Raw genomic sequence first — 15,331 nt, forward strand, 5'->3', positions numbered from 1 at the left:
TGGGTACCTGGCACTGTGCTAAGGAGTTTCTATCAAAGTGGCCGTAATAACAAAGGCACCGATAACAACAATATGAATAGCAAGTCATGTTTCCCGAGTGCACATGAGGGATGGGCCTTAACCCTCCTAATAACCCCGAAGGCTGGTCTGTTGCTGCCTTCATTTCACAGGGAGTGAGCAAGCTGAGGTTCAGGGAGATGAGGCCGGCTTGCCTGAGGCCACACAACCCGAGGCTCCGGCCCAGATCTGTCTGCAAAATGGGAGCTTGACCTGTTGACTCGCTTCATGCGGTCCCGCTGGACCACTTCAGCCTCTTCAGTCCCACGACTTAACTTTTCTGAGCCTCAAGTTTCAACAGAGGTGAAAGGGCACTTTGCTTCCTCATACCTAAGAGGGGCCCCAACTCTCCTGACAGGGGGCTCTTCAACATGAGTTCAGGCCCCACCTCCTCCAGGAAGTCTTCTCTGACCCCCTCCAGGCTGGGTCAGAACACCTCTGAGAAACAGGATTCCTCATTCTTACTTGGGAACCAAGAATGAGCTGGTCTTGCCTCCTCTGATGGTGCAGTGTGAGTATAACATCTGGGACCCCAGCAGCCACTGCTACCACCCTAACTGGACCCGCTGACACCATGAGGAGGGCAGAGGGAAAAGAACTGCAGAGAAGTCAAGCCAGAGCGTCAATAACATCATGAACCTCTGGATCAAACCATGCCTGAAACCCACAGCCGCCTCTGCATTATTCTATTACATGAGCCCATAATTCCTATTTTGATTGGATTTTCTGCCTGTTATAACTCAGAGAGTCTAAACAGATACCAGAATTCACCAAATGTGGCCAGTAGCTATTTTGGGAGGGCAAATAACGAGGGAACTTCCATTCTTCAATGTACGTGTTTTATATCATTTGCAGTTTTACAATGAATATGCAGCAAAATCAATGCTGGTGTTTCTATCTGGAGCAAACAAGCTGGCCATGGGCGTGTGGCTTGAAGAATCGGTGGCAACTCCCAGCATGTGATGATCTCAGTAATAAAGGAGGAGGGAACTGGGGGGGAAAGATGGCAGCTTTAACCCGGGGCACGGGAGGCTTCTAGGGAGCCCACATGGGGACTTTCAGGGGCTGGCACTTAGGAGGAAGAAACGGAGGCAAAGGAGAGTCAAGGTGGGGGCCAAGTGGCAGGGCTGAGGAAGGCCGCGGACCATAGCCCATGGCCAAGGCCTTACTCATCAGCGAAGCACATGATGCTTCTCCCCGCAGTATACTCCCTTCAGGGGCTGTTACAGTGCCTCAGGCACCCCCATTGTTGGAACTGATGACTAAGGCCAGCTGTGAGTGGCAGAACCCATCAATCTGTACATTTCTTGGAAGTGGCCTTCCAGTCACCTTCCATTAGCACGGGTGGCAGGGACCCCTCAGATCCAGCTGACAAGTTGATTCCTCAAGCCCGAGCTGATGCTCTGAGGATGGGTGTAAATTACAGCAGCAACATGCTTCTATCTGAGGCTTTTCACTTCTTGGAATGACATCCCACCCACAGGCTGCTTTGTCTGCCAAGGGTCCTGAGATGTAGGCCAGACAGCCTTCTGCCTCAGTTTCACACAGAAAGAAATTTAGGCACAGAGACGCCAAGCAACTCGCTAAGAATCACACAGTGAGGCAGAATTTGCTAGAATTTGAACCCAGTTCTCCTGCCTTCTGACCTGGTCCCCTTTCTATTGCCTCCTGCTGGTCCTCACAGCAGGGGTTGGGGCAGGGAATTGTTTTGGGTGAAGATCAGCTGATGAGGCCTTGAGAAGGCCTGGCAGGGACTGGGGAGATGGGTGGTAACGAGGTTCCCTGAAAGAGTGAGGGGAGGTATCCCAGCCAAGGGGTTGGGCTTCTGCCCGATCCCCACATCTGCCCTGGGCCCACCAAATATCCTTCCCTGTGCCCTAACTGCTCAGTCCCTGGGCATCACTTTGAACCTTCAAACATCCTATTATGAGCCCATTTTACAGGCAAGGAAATGAAGCTTCATAGAGGTTAGGTCATTTGCTTAAAGTCACACAGCTAGTGAGGAATGGAGGTCTCTGGCCCGTTGGAGCCCAGAGCCTGTGCAAAGGCCCTGAGGTGGGACCCCTGCACAAGATGCACTAAAAGAACAGTAAGGAGACCAGCAGGCTGGGCCCGGAAAGGAAGCCGAAGAGGCCCTTTTCAGCCCCATCCAAATCCTACTTTCTCAAGCAAAAGGCTCTGGCCTCCACGGGATGTGGCTTCCTGCTCAGCGAAGCAAGGTTCCATCCATCCTGGCCTTGGTTTCCTGTTTGGAGTGGAGAGGCCCAGAGAGATGCTTCTGGAGTCAGGAGAAGTAGCAGCGGCTTCAGGGGCGAATTGTTACTTTTTTTTAAAGACCCAGAAAGTGAGAGAAGTCGGTGAGGGCGGAGGGGGGACTCAGCGATGAGGCCAGGCCTTTTCTCCGGCCTGCTCCACCTGGGATCCCCATCTTCCAGGGCAACGCAGGGTGGTCAGGGCTTTGGGGGCTGTTGGAACCGGTTCTCACGCTCCCGTAGGGGGCTAGGCGGCTGGGCCACGTCGCGCCTGACGCCAGGCGGCGGGCACCCGGCGATCCCCGAGCGCCCTGCCCGCGGGCGGGGTAAGCGTCCGCCGGGAGCGCGCGGACAGGCGCGCGCACCCCCCCCCCACACACACACACAACGCACACGCGCTCACGGAGCTGGCGGAGGAGCGGAAAGGAAGCAAGAAGTGAAAGTGAGCAACCTCTAGTGAAAGAAAAAGACATGCACAGACATCTCGGGAATTGATGCCGGTGGCGGCGAGCTGGGCGCACGCACGCGGCGCGTTCCCGGCAGCTGGGCGCGTGCTTGGCGGCCCCGCGGAGGAATCGCCACTCTGGGCCAGGCGGTCGTTGGGGTCGCTCGCGTCCCCGAGGGCCAGCGGCGGCCAGGCTCCCTCCCCTTTCCCTGGTTCGGGCCGCCTCCGCCTCTTCTCGCCCCGGCCGGCACTGTGCTGGGCAGGCACCCAGCGGTGCTCGGATGTGTGCCCGCCGAGCCCTGCGGCCCCGGGCGCTGGCCAAGTCCTGCTGCTAGGCCCGGGCTTTAGCCCAGAGCCCGAAGGACCCTTACTTAGCGTTTGAGCCCTTTCGCCCTCTCCCCTTCCCCACCGTCTGCACTGACTGCCCTTCCCCGTGGCTCCCTGGAACGCCAAAGACCCTGCAGTGGTCGTTGCTCAGGTGGCCTTGGATGAGAGCCAGTCCCCCGTCTCCCAGAGAGAGAACCTCCAAGTGACGGCGTCCTGGGAGGCCAAGGGCCACTTGACTGGTGAGAACAGCTCCCAGACAGCGGCCCTGGGGCCTCGGAAGCCCCCCTCCCCCAGCCTTCCCTTCCAGAACCAGCTTTTCCAGCTCGGCAGCCGAGTCAGGTTTCTGGCGAGTGTGGATTTGTTTTCCACCCCTGGGGCTTGGGTGGGAAGAGCGAAAACTGGGAAGCTGGTTGCCCACGTAGTGTTCTGCCATTGCCGCACCCCTCCTGCAGAGGCGCCCCAGGGACCCTCACAGCTGAAACAAACTCAGAAACCAGGCCCCGTCTCAACAAAAAAGGCACAGATGCTGGGGTGCTCGTCGAGTCGGGCCTTTTGGACAGACATCAGGTAGAAGCTGTGAATAGCATTGCAAGGGCTGCAAAGTCTGGAGCTCTTGGTGGGCAGTAAATAGCACCAGTGTTTCTGAAGACACAGAGAAGGGCGTGGCTTCTTTCCAGGGGTGAGCAAATTGGTGGCAGAGTTGGATGACCCATCCCAGACCTTGTCTCCGCTGGGTAAGGTTCCGGGGTCCTGCAGGGTGTCCCCTTCTGAGCTAGGATGCTGAAAGAAAACACTTGTCCCAGGCCTCCCAGAGCTCATAGCCTAATGGGAGCCAGAGAAGTAAACGATCAAAATACGGTGTGCTGGGCTTCCCTGGTGGCGCAGTGGTTGAGAGTCCGCCTGCCGATGCAGGGGACGCGGGTTAGTGCCCCGGTCCGGGAGGATCCCACATGCCGCGGAGCGGCTGGGCCCGTGAGCCATGGCCGCTGAACCTGTGCGTCCGGACCCTGTGCTCTGCAACGGGAGAGGCCACAGCAGTGAGAGGCCCACGTACCGCAAAAAAAAAAAAAAAATACGGTGTGCTGAGAGCTCCGAAGAGGCCTGAGGCAGGGAGGCATCCCAGAGGAGGTGAAGTCGGACTGAAAAGTTGCGGGAGAGCAGGGCAGGCTCAGGAGGCTGCGGACCGCAGAGGCCTCACATTCCCAGGCTCTGCAGACTGCCAGGTTGCAGAGAGCTGGAGACACCATGAAAATGGAGATGAGGATCCCTCCAGAGACTTGGGGCTGCCTTTCACTCTAAAGATGGAGAAACTGAGGCCTGAGAGGTAGGGCAGGCTGCCCCGGGTCACCCAGCTGGCTAGACTTTGGGCTACACCCTGGCGCATAGTACGTGCTAAATAAATGGAACTATGAGGTTTGGATCCCAGGAGCCAGGCCCCGCCCTCTCTCCCTTCCTACAAATCCTTGTTGAGTACCTTCCAGGTGGTGATTAAGACACAATAGCCTGATAAATGCACGTTTTAAGATAATGTTAGCTGTCGATAAGTGGTGTGATGGTGCGTGACTAGGGGTACTGAGGAAGGGGCCTCTGAGCTGAAGGATGGGGGGGGGGCAGCCCTAAGACCATGTGGAGACCCGGTACACCAGATAGAGGGAATGGCAAATGCAAAGGCCCTGAGGCAGGAACATGTGTAAGAAGAGCAGAAAGACAGTTGTGTGGCTGGAGCACAGGGAAGGAGGGGTATGCAGGCCACGAAGAGGAGCTGGGGTTTGATTTCAAGTACATACCTCACGTGTGATTGGCGTGGAGCCAGCCGGAAGAGCCGCTGTGGGAGAACCCACGCGCCCTGACCGCAGCGGGCCAGGGAAGCAGCTCTGGGATGAGGACTTGGGCTGCGCGTCGTCTGCTCTTCATTCCCCTGACTCCTTCCACCGCAGCATGTTCCGGGAGCCCGTGGCCAGGAGGGCGGGATGTAGTCATCCGCCCCAGGCAGGGCGCTGCTTTGGCTTCCCTTCCCCGCGTCCTCTGGGTCACCCTGGTTTGCAGCCACCAGGGGAAGGTCGTCACCACCATCACCGTCAGAAGCATCGTGGTGGGAAACATTTGTCGAACGCTCACTATATACCAGGTCCTGGGCCGTGCCTTTTATGCGTGTCTGTGAGCTTGGTGTCCACTTTACAGGTGCGAAGGCGAAAGAGGCAGAAGCATCCAGCCGAGATTACACGTTTGTTGTGTTCCAGGGAACGTCTGGGCCTTGAGTGGTGGAATGGGCTGGAATGTTAGCGCTGAAGCCCCGCTGGAGCTAGAGTCTTTGCTGGGACTGGGATTGGAGGCTGCAGAAAGCGAAAAGCGGCAAGGTCGGCTGCAGGTCATGGAGAAGCAACAAACGTGAGAGAAGGATCATGATGTTCCTCCAACCCTGAGCAAGAAGTAGCATAAACAGACACAGGTGTAAACACACACCTGCACACACTGGCATATAGAAACGCGTGGACCCCAGTACGTGCACACACATGCGTGACACACACACGCAAGCACTGGGTGCCTGTGCACACGTGCACGCACCCGTGCCCGCGCACATACTTGTGCACGTGTCCGTGAACGCACCGTACCCACACGTGAGCACACCTCAGCGCACGTGCACGCGGACACAAACCCAGTCCATGCTCACAGAACTCCATCATAGACCATCTGCATACTTCTTTTCTTAGCAATTATCATGGTTCATTCATTCATGCAACAAGCATATGTTGAGCCATTTTCGGTGCCTGGTCAGGGGGTGGGCACAGCACAGCCAGCCAAGAGGACCCACAGCTTCAGCCTGACTTTCTCTGAGCTCACAGTCTAGGCTGGGAGAAGACAGACGGGAAACAGTGGACTGAAATCTTCAAGGATGTTTGTCACCGGGGCCCTGGAGGAGAAGCACAGGGAGCTGTGGGGCTGGGGGTTGGTCCGTGGGGGCTTCCGAGAGGAGGTGTGTTTGCATGAGTGAGGGGACCAGGCTCTGGTCAAGTGACAAGTCAGGAGACGGTTTGACCGGAAGGAAGAGGCTAGCGTGGTGGGGGGGAGAAACTCGGACAGGCCTGAAGAGCATGGGGGAGGTGTCTGCTGACCCATGCTGGCCAGCTCTGGCCCAAGAGTGCCCATAGACCGACTCCCTCCCCTCACTGGGAGCCCCGAAGGGCGGGGCCAAGGCGGGTGTCTCCTGTCTGTGCCCCCACTCCCAGCACCCAGCACAGGTGAGTGCTGGTGCCTTACATAGGAGTCTGGTTCACAGTCTGGGAGCTGCCACAAGTGATACGCTCTCTCTCCCCTCCCCCTCCCCTCCCTGTCTCTCCTTTTCTCACCACACACAGCCCTCAGTTTCTCTACCTGGGCAGTGGGTGGCTACCAGCACCTTCCTCACTGAGCCGTGAGGGTGAGTTGATGGGAGCCTGCCAGAGGGGGCTTGGGCTGCTCCCCATTTCTCTAGGCAACGATCAGTGCTGGCAGCTGGCAGGGGGCAAAACCACCCCCCACCCTATCCCAGACCCTACTGTACCCCCATCTCACACACACACACACACACACACACACACACACACACACACACACACAACTGCGCCGCATACAGCCCCACACCCCATTACACATCTCACACATCCCCCCGCCACCACGCCTACACTACACGCGCGTGCGCGCACACGGCGCGCTCACGGGGCCACTGGGGAAGCCCAGCCAGGCTCACTCTCCCCCCACCAGCCAGGCTCACTCTCCCCCCACCAGCCAACCTCCCCCTTGAGTCCCGGGCAGGGCAGTGACAGACAGCCCGCAGACCACCGCGACACACCACCTGACCGGGGCTGCAGGGCTCTACTCATTGATCCAGAGATGCTCTTTCCTTTTCCTCAGGCGCTTCTCTGAAGGATGGAAAAATCGATGCCCACGGAAGAGCGGGTGCAGGGAAGGTGTGGACAGCAGCGGAGGGGAGAAGACCAAGGGCGGGGGGGAGTCAGGCGCCTGGGGTCCCTCCGCTGCGGCACTGGCTGTTCCCCATCTCCCAGAGCAAAGTCAGAGGTCAGTGTGGTCAGCACAGGCCCGGTGGTGTGGTTTTGGTTTTCATTATTTTGTTCTGATTACCAAAGCTGTGCGTGTTCGTGTAGAAAATCAAAATCACCAAATCCATCCCCCGAGGTAACCTCCCCGTTAACGTGCATAGTAAATCCTTCCAGCCTTTTTTCTCTGCAAGTTGAATGCACTTTTTATTTTTGCAAAAGTAGGACGTGCTCAACTGCTGTTTTCCATCCGACACTCTGCAGCCAGGATCCCTCTGTGCCGTTACCTGGTGATCTGCTGGCTGCACCATGAGTCATCTTGTTGCGTGGTGGACATGTGCACAGTACAGGGCTTGGGGTCAGGAATTGGCCCCTTGCTTACGTCACGTCGGGCAGGTGGCCTCCACCCTCTGACCTTGCCATCCTCCTCTGTGTGGTGGGGCTACTGCTGACTGCCTTACAGCCTTGTGGTGAGAATTACATGAGGCAAGAGACAGAAAGTACTCATTCCTTGCGGAGCACATCAAAAATATTCCATCCACTTCAGGTATTATTATTTTTTATCCTTATGGTTACATGGCAAAACCATCATTTACTTAGCCAACCCTCTGTCATCGAACATTTAGGCTGTTTATTCAAATTCCCTTAACGAAGAAGCCTTTAGTGAATATCCTTGCCGAGAATTCTTTAACAAATGCTCAATTATTAATTTTGAGTGATTTCTAGGAGAAAAGTTTTCCATGTTAGGAAAGGTATGCACGTTTTAGGACCAGTCTGTCTGCATACTCCCACATTGCCCTCCTGAAAATGTTCTGATGACACGGTGTGAGTGTCCTAGGACTGACTGCCGTGACAAATTATCACAAATTTGGTGGCTTAAAATAAAGAAATTTATTCCCTCACAGTTCGGGAGGCTAGAAGTCCAAAATCAGGGTGTCAGGTTTGGTTTGGTTTTGTCTTTTTTGGGTTTTTTTGGGGGGGTGCCCACACCGCGTGGCTTGTGGGATCTTAGTTCCCCAACTAGGGATCGAAGCCACACCCTTGGCAGTGAAAGTGTGGAGTCCTAACCACTGGACCGCCAGGGGATTTCCTCTCTTAGCTTCTTTCAGTTGACTCGTAGCCCCCTCACCCCAGTCTCTGCCTCTGTGGTCATATCACCTCTTCCTCTGTCTATTTTTTCCCCATATGCCTCTTACAAGGACATTGTCCTATAATCCAGGATGATCTCTTCATCTCAAGATCCTTAATTATATCAGCGAAGACCCTTTTTTTCAAATGAGGTAACATTCATGGGTTGTGGGGTTAGGACATGCTCATGGCTTCAGGGGGCTACCACTGAACCCACACACACTCCTACCAAGGAAAGAGCGTTGTGTAAAATTCCTTTTTCCCCTCACCACACAGGATATTCTAATCTTTTTGAAATGTTTGGCCAAGTTGATAAGGTAAAAAGGATCTCTTGCTTCAAAGTGCATTCTGTTCTGTTCTTTTCTTTTACTATCAGTGAAGAGAAACATATTTTCATCTGCTCGCTGGTCATTTGTTTTTCTTATTTTGCAATTCTTATTTCACATGCTTGTTGGCCATTTTTCTTATTGTTTTACTGATTCATGTCCTTTGCTCAATTCCTTATTAGGTATTAATTGTCTTCTTCTGCTTGTGTGAGAGCTCTTTGTAGATTAAGGATATTGAACCTTTATTATATCTTGTAAATATCTTCCTAATTGGTCACTTGCTTTGGGGGTTTTCTCATAGTTCTTCAATGTACATAACTTTTAAATTTTTTTGTAGTCAAAGCTTCGAGAGCATTTTACCATCAGGCTTTTCCCACTGACATTATTTTCATCTAGCCCTTTTACAGTTTCACTTTTATATTTAATTTTTTGTTATCTCTGCAATTTATTTTAGTGATGGTGTATGTTAAGGTGTATTGCTTCCCCCCCATTATTGAACAGTTGTCTTAATACCACTTAATAAATAGTTCATATTTTCCCTATTGATTTTAAATGATACCTTTATAATATATTCAATTTGACTTCTGGTTCCAGTGACCTAGCAGACTGAGCTAATGGTGACACTCCCCTCACTCCTTATGCTAAGGAACATCAACAAAACTTAGCACAGCAACAGAAATAATTAATCTTGAAAAAAAGAATGGGAAACTCCTAGGTCCTGGAAGTTGGGAGGGGAAAACCAGAGCCAGGAAATATTCCGTAACATACAACCCCCAAAAGGGGCAAGATCCTCTGTGAAGAGGTGCTGACAGATAAAAAATAGAAACAACAGGAGGAAATGATCTACCACAAGGGATAATTAGCACAGTGTGAAACTGAGATCATAGCACAGTCTGAAAGAGACTATAAACCAAGTGTGCGTTAAATTATTAAAAGAAAAAAAGGCACCATAAGCAAATAAAAAGATACCTTAAAAAAGAGGCAGATTTGAAGGAAAACAAAGATCTAAGAATGAAAAACAGCCACTGAAACTAAATTTTCAATGGGTGTGTTAAATAGCAGATTAGACACAGCTGAACAAATGTTCATGAACTTAAAGATAGAACTGAGAAAATTACTCAGAATGCAGCCTACAAAGATAAAAAGATAGAAAGACCAAAAATAGAAGCAAACAGGATAGAGTGAGGAGGTCTGACATATGTCTTAGAGGAGACCTAGAAGAAGGGAGATTATGAGGAAAATGGAGGAGAGATCGTATTCAACATGATAATGTCTGAGAATATTCCAATAGTGATGAAAGACACAACTCCTCAGATTTAAGAGGTGTATTAATTCCAAGAAGGATAAATAACAGTTAATCTACACCTAGATATAGATACTAAATATGTAATACTAAAGACAAAGAAAATTACTTAAAGCAACCAGAAGGAAAAACTGTGCTCTCAGCACTTTGCACACTAGCTCTTTAAGTCTTCAAAATAACACTCTTAAACCTTTTAAGAATGGAAAATTGAGGCACAGAAAGTTTAGCTAATCTTTATTACTTCATGTTACTTTAGTAATTCTTGTTACAATAATGGCCCCTGAAGAATCACACTTCCCCTTGACAGTACCCTTTTGTGATGTGACTTTGCTGCTCCTGCCTTCAAGAGGACACACTCGTCACAAGGGAGAATCTTAGTCTATTTCCCCACCCTTGAGCCTGGTCTGGCCTTGAGACTTGCTTTGACTGATAGAATGCAGCCAAGATGATGTTGTGTGATTTCCAAAACCAGACCTTAAGGAGCCTTGTAGCTTCTAGTTTTGCTGTCTTAGATCACTTCTGCCCTCTTGTCAAGAAACCCAGTGTAGAATACTGGTGGAAGAGAATTGAGATGACCTACCTGACAGCCAGCACCAACTGTCAGGCTTTTGACTGAGGCCATCTGAATCCTTTACCCCATTCAAACCCCAGATGAGAACAGGCACACGAGTGACTCTAGGGGAGATTAGCAGAAGAACTTCCCAACTGATCCCAGCCCAAATAGCAGAATTGTGAGCAGTAGATACTTGGGCACAAAATTACACAATTATTAATGGCAGGGCCAGGATGTGGACCTAGGCAGCCAAGAACTCCAGGTCATACGCTTTGACCACAATCCCACACAGCCTGCAAAGAAACAACAAAAAACATCAACAACAATAAAGGCCAAAAGAAAATACAGTAATAATATATCCAAGATGATGAAAGAAAATATTTGTCAACTGAAAATGTCTTTCAGCTAAACTACCTTTAAAGAGTGAAAGCAAAATAAAGACATTTTGGACAAAGACTGAGAAACTTTACCACTCACAGAGCTTTGCTGAAAGAACAAATAAAGGATTATCTAAGGAGGAAGGAGATCAAACCCTGTATCAGGTATGTGATGAGCAATGAGCAACTATATTAAAATGTAGGTAAAATCTAAATAAGAGTTGGCTGTAAAAATTAATAATAATAACAACAAATGTAGGCTCAAAACAAGATGGAACCAAAATACTAGGAAATCATACATGGTGATTGGAAGCTATAATTGGAGTTAAATCACTATAAGACTTTGTACTATCTAGGAGGAGGGTGGAGAATTTTGATTTAGATTATACTAAGTCAATTATGCCTGATAAAAATTTAAAGATAACGTCTAAAATGCAGAAATGGAATGTATAACTTTTATACTGACAGAGTGAAAAGGGAAGTGAAGAAAATGCAGTCAGTCCAATAGAGAGCAAAAAAGAGGAGGGAGGGAAGAAAGCTACTGATTTTTTGTATGTTTATTTTATAACTGACTACTTTCATAGAACTCTTCTAATATCTAATACTTTTTCACCTGCTTCCTTTGTGCTTTCAAGTAGACAATTATCCACAAATAATAATTTTGTCTTCTTTTTAGTGGTTGTCCTTTTGTATATGTTTCTTGTCTTATTGCATTGTCTAGAACTTTCAGAGCCATGTAAAATTATAGAGGCATTATTAAGCATCCTTGCCTTATTCTGGACATGGCTCAGAATGCTTCCAGTATTTTACCATTAAACATGATATTGGCTTTTGGCTTGAGATAGATATTCTTTGTCATTGAATTAGTCAGGATAAGTAGATTATGCTGCAGTAACAAATAATGTCAAAATATCATGGCTTGAGAGAAGTTTATTTCTTGTTCATATTCAGTTAGCTGTGGGTTCAGACAGTTCTCTAGGACAGCTGTGACTGGTTCAGCTTTGCGCCTCCACATCACCAAATGCTCCTGTGCTTACTGAAGCAAGGGATATGGAATAGGAGAGTCTTGTACCAGCAATTAAGTCCTTCTACCCAGAAGTGGCACACAGTAGCTCACATGGCCCTGCTTAACCCCAGTGGAAAGTGCAATCCCAGCGTAGAAGGAGGACTGGAAAGATTGGCAAACGTTGCAGATGTCATGGTTCTTAACATGCAGAACCATGTTAAGGAAGCATCCTTTCATTGCTAAGTTTAGACTTGGGACCCTGAAAGACCCTAATAGTCAACTTGAAAAGTCAATTGGCACTGGCCGTCTGATCAGTAGCAGAGGATGCTAGCGTAAAGAAAAAGGTGAAATCATGCATTCATAGGCCCTGATGGCTACTGTCTCCAATGGAGCTCAGCTATACATGTCTCCCTCTTTAATTCCATGAGGGCTCTGAATCTTTATAAGGAATTTTCCCCTTTTCTGAGCTCATTTGAGCAGATTTCTGTTTCTTCTGCCACAAAGAGTCCCAACCAGGATAATTTGCTGGTGCTTTATTTAGGATTTTTGTCATATTCTTAAGCAGGACTGGTCTATAGTTTTGTGCTATCTGCCAACTCTTCGTTTTAAGGTTATGCTACTTTTTTTTTTTTTTTTTGCAGTACGCGGGCCTCTCACTGTTGTGGCCTCTCCCGTTGCGGATCACAGGCTCTGGACGCGCAGGCCCAGTGGCCATGGCTCACGGGCCTAGCCGCTCCGCGGCATGTGGGATCTTCCTGGACTGGAGCACGAACCCGCGTCCCCTGCATAGGTAGGTAGACTCCCAACCACTGCGCCACCAGGGAAGCCCCTATGCTACATTTTTAAGATAGCTGGGGAAGTTCTCTATCTTTCCTGTATCCTGAAACAGAATGTTTGAAATATTTGAATATTTGCCAGTAAAAGTGTCAGCGCCAACACTTCTCTAGGAAGTAGCTCTTTACCTACCTTTTCAATTTACTCTGTAGTAATAGATTTTTTTTGGTTTTCTTCTACTTGTTGGATTGGTTTTAGTAATATGTATTTTCCTACAAAAATATCTGCTATTCATATTTGCAAATTTATTATCATAAGGTTTTACTTAATATAATTAATTTAAAAAATATTTGTTCCTATTGTGCGTTCATTTCTCTCTGCTTACTATCATTGGATCTGCTAGAAGTTTTCCTAATTTATTAGACTGCCCAAAAAAACAAGTCATCGATTTATCTTTTATTTCTATTTTTCTCTTCTCTAATTTCTTAAATTCTGGTTTTTATCTTTTTTGCCTTCCGCCCTTTCTTATTTAAAAAATTCACATCAGTGAGCTATGAATTTTCCTCCCTGTTACATTTTAACCACCTTCCCATGTGTTCAGATATGTGGTATTTGCAGCATTATTATTTTAAAATAGCTTGTCATGTAGGTTTTATTTAGAGTTATTTACAAAAATGGTTATTAGTTTTCAAAAGGTTGGCTTTTTAATTTAAATTTTTGTTAATAATTCCTAGCTTAATTGCATTGTGGTCAAAGAATGAGGCTTTCGGGGACTTCCCTGGTGGCGCAGTGGTTAAGAATCTGCCTGCCAGTGCAGGGGACACGGGTGGGTTCAAGCCCTGGTCCGGGAAGATCCCACATGCCGCGGAGCAACTAAGTCTATGCGCCACAGCTACTGAGCCTGCGCTCTAGAGCCCGCGAGCCACAACTACTGAGCCCATGTGCCGCAACTGCTGAAGCCCGCGCACCTAGAGCCCGTGCTCCGCAACAAGAGAAGCCACCGCAATGAGAAGCCCGCGCACCGGCAACGAAGAGTAGTCCCTGCTCACCCCAACCAGAGAAAGCCCGTGCGCAGCACCGAAGACCCAACACAGCCAAAAATAAATAAACAAAATAAATTAATTAATTAATTAAAAAAAAAGAATGGGGCTTTCACTATATGTGTTTTGGGGATTATATTGAATTTTTCTTTATGGCCTAATATATGATCAATTTTCATAAATGTTTGATGGGTTCTGGCAAAGAAATGAGTATCTTTTGTTTGTCGGGTACAAAGTTCAATTATTAAATCAACCTTAATAATTATATTTTTCCAGTCCTATACAAACATGGGAGGGGGAGAACATTATGTAAATATGTCAAAGACAGAAGTATGTTAAGTCTCCTCCAGTGTTTTTTGTTGTTGTTGTTGTTACCTTTCTATGTATCTAAGTTATCACTTCCTCTGGTCAGGTCTAATGCAATGTAGGACATAAAAGATTGTGACAATCAGATCTTTATTGTGACTTGTACTCTTCATCAATTCAGAGGACCTCTGTCCTATCTCCTGCTTTTTGCCTGTGATTCTTGGTCTGATATGAATATTACTACCCTTGCTTTCCTTTGATTTGAACCTGTCTCATGTAGCTTTGCGCAATCTTTTATTTTTAACTGTTTCATGTCCTTTGGTTTTAAGTGTATTTCTTACAAGCACCGTATAGTTAGATTTCCATCTTAGTTTTTGTTTTATCCAATCTGAGAGTCTTTGGTATTTTACTAGGAAAACATCATGCATTTACATTCATTGTTAACATTGACCCTGCACATCTCACTTCTATGGAAAAGCTGGTCTCCACCTTTTTCTCTTCATCCTCTCAGCTACTTCCTTTTGTTCCTGCATTTTGTTTTATGGACTTTGACTTTTTGCTTTAGTCTTTTGCAGACTTTGGTTAGTAGCTATTTCATTTCTAATTGTACTCGAAGTTATCTTACATTGATAAAAGTCTTTCATTTGTAGCTGCCTGATCATTCAAGGAGAAACAGTGCATCCTGAATCCCTCTTATTTAAGAGGTCTCTCAGGTCCCTTTTGATCCACATTGATGTGACTTAAAGCTCTAGATTCAGATGGTCAGATTATTATTTTTCCATTCTATGATTTGTCATTTAAGAACAATTTTTGACACTTGTCTTTAGTCTGGAAGTGATACTGACAATAAATCTTTAGACTTGCTGCTTTTTAGCTGGTTTCAGGCTTCTTAAGACACAGGGGTTATCATTCTTAGACTCCCAGCTGATGGGAGCATATCTTTCGGTAACAAGTGCTCAGTATTTCCCCCAAACCTCATAAACATGGCTCCCTCATCACTTAGCATGTCACAATCTAAACCAGCCTGGGTTTGTTCTTTTATAAGTAACTCACTTTCCTTCCTGCAGGCATATACAAGTTGTCATTATTTGTATAAATCACATTGTTTTCCAGAATGTCTCAGTAGAGGCCTCTATTTTTTTCCCCCAGAATGCAGTGAACCTTTGCAATCTGCATATTCAGATCTTTTTGTTTGGTTTTAAGGCACAGGTGAGTTTTCCTCATTATATTCTAAGCTATCTCTTATTCTAGCCTTTTTTTTCAAGAATCCCAGTTATGCGTTTGCTGTCTGCTAATCCTCACGACTTTCTCACGCTTTGTTTTCATCTCTCGATTTCTGCCACACTTTTTAGAAAATGTCTCAAGGTTGGCCTCTCCCCATCACTGATTGCATTTTCTGCATT

At 47.9% G+C, this 15,331-nt stretch overlaps 1 long non-coding RNA gene across 17 annotated transcripts in view; it reads left to right on the top strand.

Annotated features, from left to right (window-relative positions):
* Positions 1–868: 868 nt before the first annotated feature.
* The window catches only part of LOC113619608 (uncharacterized), a 35,717-nt gene continuing 21,254 nt past the window's right edge, over positions 869–15,331 (top strand). For 5 of the 17 annotated variants that reach the window (XR_003432456.1, XR_003432454.1, XR_003432459.1 and 2 more), the window contains exons 1-5: positions 869–3,815; positions 5,322–5,469; positions 6,973–7,662; positions 10,831–10,967; positions 15,078–15,137. This is a non-coding gene — a long non-coding RNA (uncharacterized LOC113619608). Of the gene's footprint in view, positions 3,816–5,321; positions 5,470–6,972; positions 7,663–10,830; positions 10,968–13,316; positions 13,448–15,077; positions 15,138–15,331 lie in introns of those variants that run through there. The other 12 variants (XR_003432452.1, XR_003432462.1, XR_003432457.1 and 9 more) reach the window with 9 other exon arrangements.

Source organism: Aethalodelphis obliquidens, unplaced genomic scaffold (assembly GCF_003676395.1).
Source record: "Aethalodelphis obliquidens isolate GAN/ISIS:26980383/991018 unplaced genomic scaffold, ASM367639v1 scaffold7, whole genome shotgun sequence".
Taxonomy (NCBI): domain Eukaryota; kingdom Metazoa; phylum Chordata; class Mammalia; order Artiodactyla; family Delphinidae; genus Aethalodelphis; species Aethalodelphis obliquidens.